The sequence below is a fragment of the Macrotis lagotis genome, chromosome X (assembly GCF_037893015.1).
Source record: "Macrotis lagotis isolate mMagLag1 chromosome X, bilby.v1.9.chrom.fasta, whole genome shotgun sequence".
In the NCBI taxonomy this organism is placed as follows: Eukaryota; Metazoa; Chordata; class Mammalia; order Peramelemorphia; family Peramelidae; genus Macrotis; species Macrotis lagotis.
In genome coordinates, this window is record NC_133666.1 from 303,430,699 (window position 1) to 303,442,876 (window position 12,178).

The window sequence follows — 12,178 nt, forward strand, 5'->3', positions numbered from 1 at the left end:
TCACCAGGCAATGAATTGAATGACACAGGAAAATAAAGAATAAATATTGATAATCCAAACTTTATTTTTTATTATTAGCAATGTAATGCTCCCTTGGCCATCAAAGAATCAGATCTTTATAAATAATATCATTCACAAGAAGGATGAATTTTGAATCCTCTGTGTGGAAAACACCAAGGGAAGATGGTATTTAATTTTTAAAAGAATCTAAATATCTAGTCTGGAATTGTTACAAAATTAGAATCTATAAGAGGAAAAATTACTGGATATGAAAAAGAGAATGACTCAACTTAAAAGACCTTAAACATCAAACCAAACAATCCTAGAAAAGAATATATCAGTCATTCCAGATATATCAGTGAGACATTTATGCTAATTATAGTAATTATTCCCAACTTGAAGGTCCCCAACCTAGATCATGAGGCACCAAGTGAAATCTTTAAGCCTACTGGAAGTTAGCATGTGTCTATTCATTTCTGAGATAGCAGAATAATATCTGAATTGCCCAGAGCATTAATGTTCTATTTGCATCAGACAAATGACCTTACCAGTTTCTCTTTGATCCACATGGAAAATAATCCTTTCAAAATTCTATAATATACTCACTGGTCTCTAGATGATTCTCTGTTGCAAAATTCTAAGCAGCTTATTCTATATGTAAATACATGCAGTTCCAGTCCTGATCAGATTAAAATTTCCCATCTATAGACATTAATTTAGGGTAAGAAATGAATGATTAATCACAATATTAAAATATAAAATTGTTCTCCATCAACTCAAGCAAAAAGATGAGATAGATAAAATGACTTTATTTGAAAACATACATTTCCTACTTTTTTCCTAAACCTCCTCCTAAATGGTCTCCTAAATCTCCAAATGGGGAAAATGGACTTGCAAACACATAAATTCTGAATTTATGGAAAGGAGTGAGCAGAGGAACCTCTATATTCTATCTCAAAATCATAATTCAGAAACAACAAAATGAAGAAGAGAGTGTGGAAAATCAGTATCCCAATTTCCATTCTTTTCAGCACTCTAACTTTTGCTTTTTCCCAATCCTGGTCCCTATCTGTTCCAGGATCAAAATATCTCCTGCTCTTTTCATCCATGATGTTATTACATTTGTGGCACTATAATTTTAGGGCAGCAATAGTAGTTACAGTCTCTGCACTTACCATTTGATCCCAATCCCTCAAGGAATGATGATACAGTAAGCTCAAAAGGAATGGTATATGAAGTCATAATGGATGCCACAACATGAAGATCTTGTCTCCCTATCCCTCATCACAAGCTATCATGTCTTCTTCCTCTACAATGGACTTGGGAGCAAGACAGTTTGTCCCATCCTCTCTCTATCCTTGAGCTGATTAGGTAAGTCGCATTTCCAGAGCTTTCTCACACATTTTGTTTCAATTTTGGTTCACTTTGAAAAAACTTCCTTAGGCATAAGATCTGCATAGATAATTTTTTTTTGAAATCAAAGAATAAGATTCATGGAATTCTATTCATGGAATTCTATGAAATTTCTCAGGATAGTTCCTAAGGGAAGATATAATAGTAACAATATTTAACTGTTCTTTAGCCCCTGAGAGAACACCTAGAACAAATTAAATGGTTAGATTTGAATTCTAGAATAGCTGGATTCAAATCCTACCTCAGACATATATGGTCTTTATGAAATTAGGTGAGACAAGTAGCCTCAGTTTCATAATATGTCAAATGGTTAAAATAATTATAGTATATATATATATATATATATATATGTATATATATATATATATATAAAACAAAATAACAGTAAAATCATTATAAATGTTAACTGGCTTTATAAACAATAAGTAGCAGTAGTAATTGTAGTATCAGCAGTGGCAGTAGCAGCAATAGTAGCAGTAACAAAAATAAAAATGTTTGGCAGACTAGAAAACCTCATTTTCCAGGACTTATAGCTGAAACCCCAAGAACATCCCTTATATCTAAAAGTGCATAGAAGGTGTTTGAGTAGTGAAACATTAATCACAAGAGGAAAGAATAAAGAAAAAATAAAAGTTGCTGCTATAACAAAAAAAAATCACTCAGGCCTTTTTGACATCCTGACTATAACAAATAAACAAACAATTCTCTAAACTTTTTTTTTTCCTAGAGAAGTAGGGAAAGAACACCCTATCTGCTAGTGCTCCAGTATATAAAATAATTATGTTTCTGAATTTCTAATACCAATAATAAAGTCAGCCTTTGAGACCAGAGTTCTTCCTGGAATTCTACTATAAACCCAGCAGAACTCCATGTGGTGTGGCCAAGGCATCAACAGCACATGTTCTCTTTCATGCTTGGCTAAGCCTCTGAATGGCATCAAGACACCAGAGATGGAGTGTTGGACAATACCTCCCCATATGGCAGGAAGGCCATGCAAATGGGACACCTCTGGAGTAAGTTGAGCTATGGACACACTCTCTTTGGGTGTTTAATCATCTCAGCTTTAGAGTTTCCCACAAATTCATGTCAGCAGGAGACTGTGGGAAGTGAGACAAAGTTGGCGTCTGTCTCCAGCCTGGATAATGGGTCTGCATGATGTCTCATCACCAGTAAGCCAGTGGTGAGGGAAAGTGACACCACTGTAGGAAGATTAATTCAGCAGGAGATGGTTTCTTAGACTTTGGCAGACTATCAATTAATTCCTTCCCTTTGAAGGTTCACCTTCCACAATGCATTGCATGGTGGATTAATAATCTAAAGGCGCTCTCAAAGTCATGCCTGCACACATTCCATTTTCTTCAAGATGAACAAAACCTTACAGTTCCTTTTTTCTTACAGTTTTGTGACCCTAGAAATATATAAGTTGCTTCTTTTTCTAGATGGACTAACAGCTCTGTACTAACAAATAGGAGAGAATGTTTTTGAAGAGATTTAATTTTAACAAAGAAAAGAATAAACTAAACTTGATATCCTGCAGGTCTCGTAAGAGGCAATAGGGAGAAATGATCCTTTACTACATCTGCAGGCAATATTAATATCTCAGCTGAATTTTCTTTTATATTTTTCCTTTACAATTTTTAATCAGCAACATAAAGGTCAGACCAGCAATGTAAAAGTTAGAAATTAGGAAGACAGAAGGACTAGACACCATTGATAGCATTTTTGTGATCATGGGTGTGTTCTTTAACTTCTCTCTTACTTTCTCCATCAATTAAGATAAGGATTGTACTTGCTAGAAATACTGTGCCTAATTTATTCATTCATTCAGTGAACATTATGAGATTGTGAGTATAAGTAGAGTTGATCTCCTTGCCTTCTTCTGCTGTTGCCTGCTGATATGAATTTCTGGAAAAAATTAAACTTAAATGATTAAACAAAGTAAGAAAAGGTCTCCAATTCATCCTGAAGATAACTTTCAGACTAATCTACCTCAAATATTATTTTCCTCCATTTCATTGTATTACTCAGTAATTTATAATAGGACTGCAATTTAGTTGCTACCAAATTATTTTTATTTAATGAATTATCTTTTCTTACTATTCCTCTGTATGTAAATATATTTTTTTTAAAAAATTGGAAACTTTGATGACTTCCCTGGGAGAAAGGCATCTTCAGGATTAATCATCAACAGTATATTTTTTGAGAAATGAGTAAAGCTGAGTTGGTAACAGGAGAGAAGGGGAAATAATGTCCTTACAAAGTACCTAAATCCATGGAAAAATATTTGGGTGAAGAAATGACTTTGATGAGACATTGAAAAATGATGTGATAAACTTATCTGAGCTAAGAGCAGCATGAATAACAGAGAGAGGAATTAGAATCTCACTTCTCCCTCTCAATAGCTCTGTGACTTGGGCCTAATCACCTAATATATCTAAAATCTTAGGTTCCTCAAAAATGGAGACAATCTACATTGAGTGTGATTGTAAGGCAGAAAGCTGTATTATGCAAGCATCAGGTATTAGTGAATAAATTGGCTATCTTTTTTTTTAAATGAAGTTGATTCATGCATCAAAAAAGTGAAAGAATCTGTTTTTATAAAAAATGGTTTTCTACTATTCTCTCCAAATGCACTACCTTTTGAGAGGAAAAGTAAACTTTTATTCATTGTCATACTTGGTATTAATAGGTCAAAGCTATTTATAGGAGCTTAGATTCAGAGTTGGAAGGAACTTCAGAGATAATTTGATCTTATACTATCATCTTACAAATGAAGAAGCTAGGTCACACAGGGATTGTAATGGTGGAGTCAGTACTCAAAACTAAGTACTATCACTCCAATTTTAATATTGTTTCTAGTATACCACTTTGTCTAATATATACTCTCTGAAACCAGAAAAGTAATAGGCTTTTCATTTGTTTTATTTGGATATCTTTTATCAGTTATGAGGCAATTGTGAAAGTAAGGCACAAGTTAAATAGATCTTTTCCTTCTCATTCACAACTTCCTTTTTCATCCTACAAATATCTTCACAATTTTATGTTGCAAATTATACTGGAAAGGTTATGTATCACACACTCCAAGTGGTAGAACTAGCATAATAAAGAAAGTTCATCTTTCATTTAACTGGGCTCACATATTGTAATATTAAACACCACCCAAAAATGGTAACATGAACATTTAACAAAAAAACAGTATGTTCTATAAGAAAATCTTCTGCTTTGAGGGTTATTAACTAATTTTACTACTTGTAGTAAGGAGTAGTAAGCAATTTCCCTCAGATAACCTGGCACTGAAGAATCATAACTAGCCTTTTAAACTCATATGCATTATACCATGGACAGGGAACATCACATGATATATGAATTTTCTTTTCCCTATTTTGCATACTTAAGTTACCTACAGTTTGTACCACAATATAAAGGAAGAGACCAAGAGCTATCAAGTGAATTCTGATTACTGCTTAGAATAACAATAACAGCAAAAAGTCAGTGATAAAGCATCTGCTAGACTTTAATGTGAGGAACAATGTCAAATCCAGGTTTTATAAAAACTGGAATATCTACCATGAGGTTTCTAATAGTGATGAGATACTTAGGGGAACTTAGGGGTTATTTACAAAAAAGAATGTTGATTATTTGTCTAAAGGTCATCTAAGTTAACCATTTTCTTTTAAACTTGGTGAAAGTGTGTTGCAGAGAGTTTGAGTGTCTTAAGATCACAAAGATAGTAATGATTAGAGGAAGGATTAGAACACAAGTCACTATGACTCAAAAACCAATGTTTGCTCTATATTTGCAGATATTCAACAAGATAAAGGAGAAAGGGGGACTACAATAAGCAGAGCTCTATGTATGTTTGGGTGGTGATGATGACTTGTTGAATTTCTAACTAACCTGAAATTAATCTCCCAGACTTCAGCCACCCGAGCCTTTAATATTTCTTTTAATACTATTACTTACATATTAGAACATATTATATGTAGTTTAGAACATCTCTTTAGCAGTGAAATATCCTTTGTGCTTACTTTGTTTGTTTTTTATGAGTAATTATAGGGACAGAGAGGGATCACAGGAGTATGGTAGTTGTCTTGATGGAGTGGAAAAATAGAAAGTAAGAGGTTGAGGAAGGGAGAAATTAGAATGATTCTTTTAGGGTAGTGGTGTAGTAGAGAAAATAGTGGAAACAATATTTTCATGAATTATAATCTTGCCTTTTCTCAAGAACCAGATATGTGATCTTAAGGAAGTAAATTAATAACCTTTTTTAACTTCAGTTTGATCAGCTGTAAAATGATACCTTTTGTTTATAAATAACTTGCTTATTAAGATAAGGGAAGAAATGTAAAATACAAACTAATTTGTCATTTGATAGATTTCATTTGCATGATATTAAGGAAGGTGATTTATGAATAAAAAGGATGATTATACTGGATAACTTTTAGAGTGTAAAATTATGAGTATTCCCATCAATCTGCATCTCCACCTATTTGCCTCTTCAGGTTTTAGGATCATAGAAAAAAATAAAGGAAAGGTTAGAACTGAGAAAAAAAACAAAGACATAGAGAGAAAGAAAAGAAAATTAGAAGGGCCATTCAATACAAAGTAAAAGGAATATTCCTAATGTAATAAAGATAAGTAAAGAGTTTGTTCCATTTTTTTAGATAAAGGTATATATATTAGAAGAATTGTCCTACTCCCTTAGGTAAAGACTGATGTTTCAGCTGTAAATAGTGTAAATAGTTTAGTAACTTGTCCTAACTGTGGCTGGTATTCCTCTCCATTCCTTCTCTCAGGGTTTTTTGGGCTTACTTGTTGGCTTGAAGAATGAAGGAATAATTCACATAAAATATTCAATTAACTTATCACAAATATGATTAGTGAAATTTTTGTCCCCACTTGGAACCCATGAATCATTTTCTATTAAAATTCATATCTACCACTCTACTTTGAATGACTCACAAGGAAATATACTCACATTATATTTGAATATATATTTTCAGAATGAAATAAACATAATGAAACATAGATTAAGGTAAGAGTCAAAAGCATTCCACCCTCATTTAATCTCAATAACTAAATGAGTTGAGAAAACATTTCTATCAGTGAATCAAATCAATCATCCTCATGCTTCAAAGTATAAAAAGTTCTTTGGGAACCACTATTCTTTGAGAATAGTGTTTGAATTAGTCAAGGGGGAATGGACATACTCCAGGGTCATATATAAGTTTTCAAGGGAATTAAGAAGAAATTAATTGTAAGTGAGTTTAGCATTTTTGATAAATCCTCTTAGAAGGAATTTCTGAGAGAGGAAAGAATGAGGAATTTTATCTTTGATTTTTGATTCTTTCACAAACCTGTTGGCTTGAGAAATAAATACAAGCTTGGAAAAATTTTAAGTATATAAGACTTTCCATGAAATTATCAAAAGAATAATTCAAAAATAAAAAGAATAATTCAAAAATAAGCCTATATAGATCTATATAGCAATATGATTTAGAAGGAAATTAAGTATGGTAAATAGTTATTCTTTATTTTTTTTTGGTTGCCACAAAAGCTGTCCTACATTTAGAACTGGAAGAGATTTTAAAGACTACATAGCCCAGCTTACAAAGAAGGAAAATCACAATTGGGAGATGAAGTTATTTGCTAAAGTGTACACATGTAAATTTAAACCCATTTTACAGTCACCTGATATATAAGCAGTGCTTTATCTACCACATTATTAATCTTTTGGACAAAGCAACAAAAGAGAGAAAAAAACTACTAAAAGCACAAGACTTAAATTTGTGCTTTTTAAGTTCTAAAATACCAATGAAATATTTCATTTTGAAAAGCATTGAATGATGAATTTCTCATTTTCCTACAATACTTAATTTTTTATAAGATGCTTTTCTTACAGCAAATCTGTGAGGTTGACTGTAAATGTATTATTATTCCCATCTTATAAATGAGAAACAGGTTCAGAAAAGTATAATGCTTTCCTTCAAATAACAATTATAACTAGAATAATGTGCCACAAGGACTTTTAGAGGAGGGAGTTTTCCTCTCCAAATTAACTGATGATCCTTCAGGCTACCAGCATTTGGAATCCTTAAACAGTAATGCCACTCAGAGGATGATTTCCTTTATATCACAGGTTGAGGAAGTTAATGGCTTTCTCATTTCTCACTTGAAGGCGATGGATGATTGGGGAGCCTTTGGCTGCACTGAAGGGGCATAAAAAAGATTCTCAGGGAGAAGGGCTATGTCCTCCTTTCTGTCTCTTCTACTAGTGTAGACACAATGAAAGTGAAGGTTGATTTAGAAATGGAAACCCGAGGACCTGTAACACTCCAGACCAGCTATTCCATGTCCACCAACAACCTATTCTACATCACTGAGTTGTTTTTTTTTTAGGTTTTGCAAGGCAAATGGGGTTAAGTGGCTTGCCCAAGGCCCCACAGCTAGGTAATTATTATTAAGCATCTGAGGCTGGATTTGAACCCAGGTACTCCTGACTCCAAGGCCGGTGCTCTATCTGCTGCACCACCTAGCCTCCCCATCATCACTGAGTTCTTATCTAGCTTTTTCCATTTTGTCCCTGATACTGAATTGTGTTTAAGGAATTGCAGTGTCATGGCTTACAAATGACAACAAGCTCAGAAATATTTTCTTTTTTGGAAAGCAATGAAGTTAAGTGACTTGACCAAGGTCACATAACTAGGTAATTATTAATTGTCTGAGGATAGATTTGAATTCAGGTCCTCCCGAATCCAGGATTGGTATTCTATCCACTGCACCACCTTGCTGCCCCTAGCAATGTTTTCACCAGTGCTGTGCTGTCTCCTGTAGCCATGTACCTCCATGAGACATTCCATGAGACTAGTGTTAATTGACATGCTCTCTGGAATTTGTCCTGTTACAAAATCTACACAGGACATCAAAGCGAAGGTAATGAAGCCTACAATAAGCTTTATAGCCCTGGAGAATTCAAATCTAAGGCCAAGTATCATTCTCAACAACTGATAGGGCACAAGAGGAATTGGTGAGAATTTGCATATGACTGAGTAAAGTGGCTACACTCAGGTCAAAATAAAGAAAAAGATCCTCTTGAGGCATTAAAAAAGTCTTCAAGTTCACTAAAAAAGTAGTCACACTGGCTAGGTGGTCATAGCAATGCTTTCAAGACTAACTTGAGTTTCATCAAATCACTTAATTCAATTAACTGTAGCACTTTTTCTCAAGGAGACATGTACTTATAAATGCTGAATTTAGCAATTAAAAAAAATACTCTCTTTCCTTGGTGACTCTCCCAGCAACGACCCTAAGGGTTATCATAAAGGCATCATCATAGTCCTGGGAAACTGAGCTTCTTTAGAGGAGAGACAGCAATTTAAGTTATAAACAACAAAAAGTTAAGAACAACAATTTATCCCTACAAAGCACAGTAATTAATAGTGCTTAATGTCTCTTATATACTTTTATTGTTTTTTGTTTTTGATCCTGTTCTGACAAAGCAAACTGCTTTGATCTCTTCTCTACTTATATGGTAGCAAGTACTTTCTCCTTTTTCTAGTTTTTATTATCTTATTGTTCCCAGTCTCATATTAATAATATCCATCATCCTTAAACAATATTGCCAACCCCTTTTCAATCTATTGTTGGCTTATGATTTTTCCAGGTCACAATCCTGTCTAACTCTAGTCCAAACTACTATTAGGTCAATTTTCTGTGTTTGTAGCCAAAGGCAGTAACACAATTCAAAGAGCCAAGAGCTGGGACAAAATGACTGTTTATAGTGTTGGAACAAGTTACAGAACTAGTATGAACACATTGAAGGTTTCAAGCATAATTTCCTACTAGTAATTGTCAAGCCTACATTATCACTTAAATGAGAGAGGCAACATCAGGTAATAGGTAGAGAGTTGACTTCAGAGTCAGGAAAGCATGGATAAGAGACAATAAATAAAGATGTATTATGGGTCTACTATGTCCCACACATTGTGTAATTGCTTTGCAAGTATTATCTCATTTGAACCAGAGAATCCTGGGAGGTGTATGCTATAATTATCCAAATTTTACAGATGAAGAAACTGATGTAAACAGAAGTAATTTGCCCAGGTTCACCCATCTAGTAAGTGTTTCAGGATGAATGTAGAGTCAGTTCTTCTTGCCTCTTTGTCTGATGTTTATCAGACTGCCTATCTATCTTCTAGAGATGATGAAATGTAGGAAATAGCATATGAAAATGGTTCCCAGGGTGTTATACTTAAAAGGAGGAGGATCATAGAAGAGTTCCCAGATGTCTACTTTCCATCTTCTCCAACCAGAGAGAGAAGAAAGGGATCCAAGGTCAGGGAGAGCTAAGAAGGTGTAATTCTGAATTTCTTCCATTGATTTTCTGGAGATGATTAAGTTGCGTTCATTTCTGATCTTTGATATGTGCTATTTGCTTGAATCTGTGCCTTAATCAATTCTCTGACTATAAATCATAGAACAGGTTTGATCTGAACTGAAAAAGAAAGTTTTATCATTAGCAAATTCATCAGTAAAAACCATAGATCAAAAATTTTAAAAATCTTACTGAACATATACCTTGGCAGGTAGAACTCCATCTTGCCAAAGACGATATTGACTTTATTAACATCAGCACATAAAGACTTGTCACTTGTAGGGAGTTTATCAGATTATTAATTCTTTAACACTCTTCATCCATGAAACAAAAACACAAAATGACTCTCAGTACTGTTTCTGTAATGTGATGGATTAGTGGTACCAGAAGGTACCAAGACTGCTCTAGTTTTGGACTATCACTAATTTCACTTTTTTGTCATGATGACAAATGAATAGCTTGAGGAAGTTGAGTAACATTACTCAAGCTATTCATTTGTCATCAGATAATGATATTAAATATATATATATATATATATATATAACAGAAGAATTAAAATGATTATTTAAGCATCCACTAAATTATACAAGATATGCAATTAGGTGGTAGAGTGAATAGAGTACTAGACTTGGAGCCATCTTCCTGAATTCAGATCTGACCTTAAGTACTTTTTAGATGTGTGACCATGGGCAAGTCATGTTATACTATTTATCTCAGTTCCTCACTCAGTATAATGAGATAGAGAAGGAAATAACAAAACATTCCAGTATATTTGCCAAGAAAATCGCACATGGAGTGATGAAGAATAAAATACAACTGAAATTAATGAACAACAACAAAAAATTAGAAAAGATATTCATAGATCCAGGTCCTGGCATGACAGAGGTAAAAGATTTCCTTCTCTCTAGGAGTCTTATTGTTCAGTTGGGGAGAGAGAATGTAAATATAAAAGTGAAACATATAGAATAAGGTAGAATATGTTATATGTCCAATGATTGGCAGATGGTTGTTCTAGAGGTTTATAATAGGCAAAGATCACTGAGAACTGGGACACCTAGAGAAGGTTTCCCAGAAAGCTGTCATTGGACTCCCTCAGTTCAATCTTTTTCCCATGAATGTTCATTAATAATCAGCATATTATTATAATGTTTGTGTTGACACTTTTTCCCAATGTTTAATTTCATTATTTAACTGTACTTAAAAGGAACTCATGAAGAACTGTAAAATAAATTAGATTTTGAGTCACACAAGCTATTTCTCTCATGATCTATGGGAAACTGAGTGAGCTATTTCACCTTTCTGGGTTATAGTTACATATTTTATAAAAAGAGTAGCTTGGAATAAATGGTCTCTCAAGTCACTAACAGATTTGGATCTTTACCACCAATAGGACAAAAGGGATAGAAATTGGGCCTGTATTTGTGATTTCAGTGACATAGAGAATTTTGTACCTCTTTTGAAACTTTACAGTCTTATGTGTCCTAGAACATCAAAAGGTTTGTCTAATAAACCCAAAGAGTCCAGCTTCTGGGATAAGAACTTAATACTCATTAAAAATGTTGGGAAAATTAGAAGATGGCATGACAGAAATTTGGATTAGACCAACCTCTTACAACCTATACCACAATAAAATCACAATAGGTGCAGGATTTAGACATAAAAGACAATATTATGAGCAAACTAGGTGAAAAAGGAAAATTTTACCTGTAAGATCTATGGAAAGAAAAGAAGTTTATGACTGAAGAAGAGATGAAGAACATAATTTAAAACAAACAGGATAATTTTGATTACATTAACTTAAAGAGCTTTTGCACAAACAAAACCACTGTAATCAAGATCAAAAGAAATGTGGTCAATCAGTAAATAATTTTTATAAGTATTATTTCTGACAAAGAACTCATCTGTAAAATATATAGAGAACTTAGTCAAATTTATTAAAAAAAACCAAGCCATTCCCCAATTGACAAATGGTCAAAGGATATGCAAAGGCAATTTGCAGATGAAGAAACCAAAGCTATCCTTAGACATATGAAAAAGTGTTTTAATTCAGTACTCATTAGAGAAATGCATATTAAAGCATCTCTGACATACCACCTCAAACCTCTCAGATTAGCCAATATGACCAGAAAGAACAAAGATTAATGTTGGAAGGGATGTGGGAAATCTTGGATATTAAGGCATTGTTGGTAGAGTTGTGAACTCATCCAACCTTTGTGGAGAGCAATTTGGAATTATGTACAAAAGGCAACAAAAATGTGTATAATCTTTGATGTAGCAATACCACTACTGGGTCTATACCCTGAAGAGATCATGAAAAGGGGATAAATCCCAGATCTGCAAAAATATTCCTAGCAGCTGTCTTTGTGGTACAAAGAACTGGAAATCAAGGGG

The 12,178-nt window shown here is 33.6% G+C and overlaps 1 long non-coding RNA gene across 1 annotated transcript in view; it reads left to right on the top strand.

Moving 5' to 3' along the window:
* The first annotated feature begins 1,302 nt into the window (after window positions 1-1,302).
* The window catches only part of LOC141503448 (uncharacterized), a 177,770-nt gene continuing 166,894 nt past the window's right edge, over window positions 1,303-12,178 (top strand). Inside the window, exon 1 of the long non-coding RNA XR_012472849.1 lies at window positions 1,303-1,371. This is a non-coding gene — a long non-coding RNA (uncharacterized LOC141503448). The remainder of the gene's footprint in view (window positions 1,372-12,178) is intronic.